We start from the raw sequence: 5734 nt of genomic DNA on the forward strand, positions 1-5734 counted from the left end.
CTCCGTCTGGCTCTGCCGCAGCACGTGCAGGGCCTCGGGCGCCGACGCCGTCCGGGAGGGGGGTCCTAGGATGTCCACCGCCGACACCGGCAATGGCTACGTTTACATGGATGCGACTGCAGCGCATCGGATCCAGTTAACGAATCGAATAGGTCCATGTAAACAACTCGGATCGGATCGGATCGGATCCAATCCGATCCGCTGGGACGGGGTGGTTTGAGATGGTCAATCCGAATCGAGACTCTCCATGTATACGCTAGCGGATCGAATCGAGTGCTCGAGCGAGGGATTACGGGAGCTTTGCTTCGCCTGCCGCTAGGCAAACCGGACACCTCGAAAACAATCTGAAGGTCACGAGATTTGCGTTGTGATCCTTCGACACGAGGTGCCGCTGCTGGTCGATCCGAATCCATGTAAACTTAGTGGTTGAAGTGGATCCGATTCGCTAACTGGATCCGATGCGCTGCTGTCGCATCCATGTAAACGTAGCGTCTTCAAGATGGGTCCTGAGGGAGGAGGCACTCAGGCACCAAACTTCAAAGGCGACGTCCTCACCCCAAGGGGACCGAGAACGAGTCCCCAGGCGCCGGCGTCCGGTTGTGGACCAGATGGGGGCTGTCGGGACCCCACACTTTTTAAATGGTGCATTTTATGCATTATAGGAGTTTGAAGAAAAAGGAGACCGGCAAACCTTTCTTTTTAACTACAAATTGGAGACATATTTTCCTCTCCCCTCCTCCGCCGACGCTTTGTGTCTTTGTCCGTTGACAACTATACCATTTTATTGTTTTTACTTTCAGTGTTTACTACTGCTGTAAAAACAATAAGTCATGTGGACACCGGCTGATGGTTTCCGGAGTTCCTAAGGAGCGAAGCATGAGACTTTTTGCTTTGTTCGTTTTTTTACCGTTCCTTGTCTTCTGTTACTATTCAAGTCCTTCACCACCCCAACTGTGTTATTACCCTTTCTTATAAGTACGATGTCGCATTTGTGCAAAGTTTTTCAGGTAAAGTGCAATTGACCTGCGGCTATTCAGTTCTTCATCCCTCACACCCTCATACCCTCGTTCCGCGGGTATCTAAAAGCCAGTATCCCAGATATGTTTTCGACTAGCAACGATCTTAGGAGTAGCGCGTTCATCATGCAGGTGCCACGTGAACACAAACTGTAAATACGGACGCAACGAAGGAAGCGCAATACCTGAATCACAATTCCGTTGACTTCTCACCTGACTAAACTACTTGACTATAGTCGCTTGAAACTTAAGTAGTGCTGGCTGTTTCTTGTAACGGGAATTTAAGTAAAGCTGTGCAGCGAATGAGATCGCTGCTTTAGCCGATAAGAACACGAAGGCGGAATCACGAAGACGCAAGTGAAGATATTAACCCATTCGCTCCGTCCCTTAAGTTCTCTGTGACTACAGAGAATATGCTAATTCGCGCTTTACCACCTTTTTAGAGTGCGCTCTTTTGATCTTGTTATAATTTACATAATATCTAGAAGCTCAATTAGTGGAATATCTCCGAGTCGAAAGCATCGCTACTGACAATACTTTTTTGATTCGCGGGGAAATTCCTACGCCCATGCTGCTTGAAACAGCTTTGAATTGTCGCTTTTTGCGCACTGTACCGTAAGAGCCTTTTCTGTACTTTTTAGAAATTGAAAGCTTTTCCACTTGGCAGTACCCTACTTTAAGTTGATAAAGAGTGTATTACTAAGAATAGGGTGCTGAATAAGCGTGGCCATAGGGGTAAGACTCGGCAGTGGCGTTTTCACAGCCTTAAAGCCGACGTCTTACTGCAGAAACTGTCTACGGCTTGTTTCTTTCTAGCATGATGGTCACATGGGTCATACAAAAACGGTCTGTTCAAAGCTTGTATAAAGCAAGCATACTTGGAACATGCTCGAGGCGCGTCTGCTATAGAGACTTCTGTCACCGTGTTTGCAGCCACCACCGTGTCTTTTGTATTACGTATGGGCAGTGTGCCTGCGGCTTAATGGTGCAAATCATTTTAGTGTGTACTCTCAGACGTTTACCAAAGATTGGCACTCCATTCATTTTAGGCGCAGGTGAGCGATGGGTACCGTAATTAAAAAATGGAAGACTTTTACGGACCTCTGTAAAGCGAAATTATAGTGCAGCACTTGCAAATGAGGAGGGAAGGGTATGCCCCACCTCCTCCTCCCGACTGTTTCTTTCTCTTCCTCCATCCCCTCCTCACCCCTCCTCGTCCAATTTAGTTCCCATTATATTTAATGGGGAAAATTACGTCACACCACTTGGTATCACGTCACCTATGAACAAATTAAGTTTCTCCGCTACATTTAACAAAAAAATTGACGTCACGTGACATCAAAAGCAATTCAATTTTCCGCTAAATTTAGCGCGGAATTAAATTGGTGTTGAAGTCACGTGACGTCAATTTTCCTGCTAAATCTAGCGCGGTTATGCCAACACCGACTCCACGAAAAACGGAAACGGGTGCATATAAGCTCCGCTGTAAAAAATCAATAATTCTCAAAAGCACCCCCAAAAAAAGTTTGCGCTTTTTTGTTGTTGTGGAAACTGCCTGATCACTCTGTCAACGCATCGCCCGCCTTTCTCAAAGGCTGAACTCACCTATGGTAATTAAAAGGTTCAAAAACAGAGGGCGTGACTACAAAGTACGAACATCTCATTATCGCTTCACAGCCGAAAATACTGTGGCATAGCCGATAACAACGCCGAACATTTAATGCAGAAGCAAGAAGCGTGAGAGCGGCACGCCACTCCCTTCGTTTCTTCCGCTCTCAGTGCCTACATGCAAGTTCAATGATTAGTCAGCTGAGTCAAGAGCCGGGCAGTATGCAGGCAAACACCTTCTGACAGTGTATCTTCTTGTCATACGTGTACGTAATCTGTTACAAGTGACCTCTTACTTGTAGCTAGTTATTTTTTTTCGGTAACTAAGTAAGGACCTAGTTACCTTTTAAAAGAACGAACGAGCAAAATACTTATTTTTGTAATCTAAAGAGTGTCTGTATTTGATTCCTTCTAGACGGGAACATGCACAACCATAGCCTTCTATATATTGACAAAGCCTGGCAGATAGCCACGAGGAGCAGCCGCCTAGATGGAAAAGGTGGAGCGACAGGCAACGGATCAGAGGAGAACCACGTGACTGGTACCCCGCTGCGGCGAAACGCCGAAACATACTTCACCCGAGCGAACAAGTGTATTTCGGGCCCTGGCCGCTGCAAAAGCTGTGCGCTGACGTCCAGATTCCCTGAGAAATGGCTCTTTGATGCTCTGCGCTACCAGATCATCGCTCTCCAAATTTGTGAGCGGGCGCTCTATGGCTTCGTCGTCGAAATGCTGGGTTTTGTGAGTATAGAGGAGGCTACGGTGCAACACGTGACCGTGGGCATATAACTTATAGTTCCCACCCCAGCTCGCTCCCGTAATTTGCCTGACGATAAAACGCTAGATATAGACCGTGAGCCGTAAAACACGTGCACACCATGTATCAGTATAGCCACAATTATCCCCGAATGAACCCTAAAGATCGAGGAATTATAAACGGCGGCAAATATTGGAAGCGGCTGCTGCTTCGTGAAAACGACACATTAGGAGTAACGAGAAAATAACGCGTTACTTTCAAGTCGATGCAGCGCGCACTTTTGGAATCGCTGTAACGAGTAGCGTAATTAGTTATCTTTCGAGTGAGTTACGAGTAACAATATTTAGTTACCTTTATTTTAGTAACGTGCACATATCCGCATATTTTACGGTGACATCGCAGGGAAACAATCACACACCACCCTATCGAAAAACCCGGTTCAAACTGGTACCAGTTTCTAACTTAGTTATTGCTCCCGTTTGACCAGTTTCAGAATGGTTGAACTGATCAAGGTTGTTCGAACTGGTCACACTGGTTGAACTGGTCATGGTGGTTGAACTGGTCACACTGGTTGACTCGTCACGCTGGTTCGACAGAAAATATTTTCATTTGTTCACGCCGCCACTGCGCTTTGGAAATTTTTATTATACACAAATGTAGACACAATGCGCGTACTACAAGCGTCAACTGAACATGCATTGAGCGCATACACATACACGGCACATACAAACATCAATACAAGAGCACACTAACCCGATCACTACTTCCGAGCTCTGCGTTTCCGTCTTTTATACTAGTCGTTTTGAACGTACGGAATTTTTTGGTGACTGCCTAAGCAATAAAAAATGTTCCCACCATGTTGATTTTTTTTTTTCAGCAATGACATACCTCTGAGAGTAGTTTGAACGGCTCAGGGGATGAATCTCTTAGTAAAAAGTAAACGCTCGATCAAGACGTAATTATTTGAAAGCCAATAAAAGCCAATATATAAAGTGAGAAAGAGTGGTCAAACTGGTAACCAGTTGGAGACCAGGTAGGCCAATCTGGTGACCAGTTTGGTTAATCTGGTTACCAGTTGGACCAGTTCGGCAGTCCGGTGACCCCTTCGGCGTCTCGTGATCAGTTCGACCAATCTGCTCGTTAGTTTAGCCAATCTGGTGACCAGTTCGGCCAGTCTAGTGACCAGTCAGGCCAATCCGGTGACCGGTTAGAAGGCAATCTGGTGACCAGTTAGATCAATATAGTTACAAGTTAGACCAGTCTGGCTACCAGTTGCACCAGTTTGATTTCCTGTTAGACTAGTCTGACCAGCCCAAAGACCAGTCTGACCACTTCGATTTCCAAACTGGTCTTTCCAATAGATACACAGAAAACAAGCACACGCGCTGATCTGCAATTTTTCGTTGCGACAAGTCTGACGCCTGTCTTTTTTTTTTTTTACTGTGAAAGCGCTTTTGAAGTTTTTTAGCCAACATCTAAAATGCCAACAACTTCAACTTTTGGCGCGAGGAATGGCTTAACCGCTGTTCTTAGTACTACCGTCACAAAAGCTTCAATTGCTGGAATCTTGCTAGAAACAGGACAATAAAGAGCATTTACTGTAGGCAAGAAGCGCATGCTTTGCTGTTGAGCGTGTGCAGATGGCGATCGGTCGCTGAATTCCTTTCCTATTGCAAAATTGGTTTTTCATGTTAAACTCTAAGTTGATTTAACCGTTGCTCATGCTGATGACATGTGAGCACCTTCTAGAGGTGGGGGAAAAATCGAAAATATGCTGATGGAATAGAATATTTTTACGAAGCCACCGATAAACAATTCAACAAGGCGGTAAGTTGTGCTAGTTGGTTTAACATCGTCAAACGTGAAAACAGCGCAAAGCATTGAACAAAATTAAACTTTAGTTGACAGTCAGCGCTTTGTCCGTGCACTTCTTTCACTTGTCCTTTGTTCAATTTTTTGCGCTGTTTTCACGTTTGATGGTAAACAATACCTTTGGCGGTGTAATTGTGCTCTACGTTTTATCTGTTATAAACGATTATAAATCATAAATGAGAAGTTATAATATGAATGAAGCTCGACAAAGGTGAGCAATCTAATGATTCACGCGGCATCCTCAAATGCGTAGTGCAGAAAAGCTAGTAAGATAGGCTGGCATTGAGCAACAAAATGTCTGATCTACGTCATGTGAATATCCTCTCTACTTCTTGCGGAAGAAAATCCGACAGCTTCCATTCATGGAAACGAGTTTGCCGCCCTTTGAAAGCAAAGAACAATACACGCCCCCTTCCCGACCACAAAATAAGAAAACCGCTTTATATCACAGAAGAAGCGGATGCCGCATTACCCGGAAACT

The sequence above is a fragment of the Ixodes scapularis genome, unplaced genomic scaffold, assembly GCF_016920785.2.
Source record: "Ixodes scapularis isolate PalLabHiFi unplaced genomic scaffold, ASM1692078v2 PGA_scaffold7__128_contigs__length_106722199, whole genome shotgun sequence".
Classification (NCBI taxonomy): Eukaryota; Metazoa; Arthropoda; class Arachnida; order Ixodida; family Ixodidae; genus Ixodes; species Ixodes scapularis.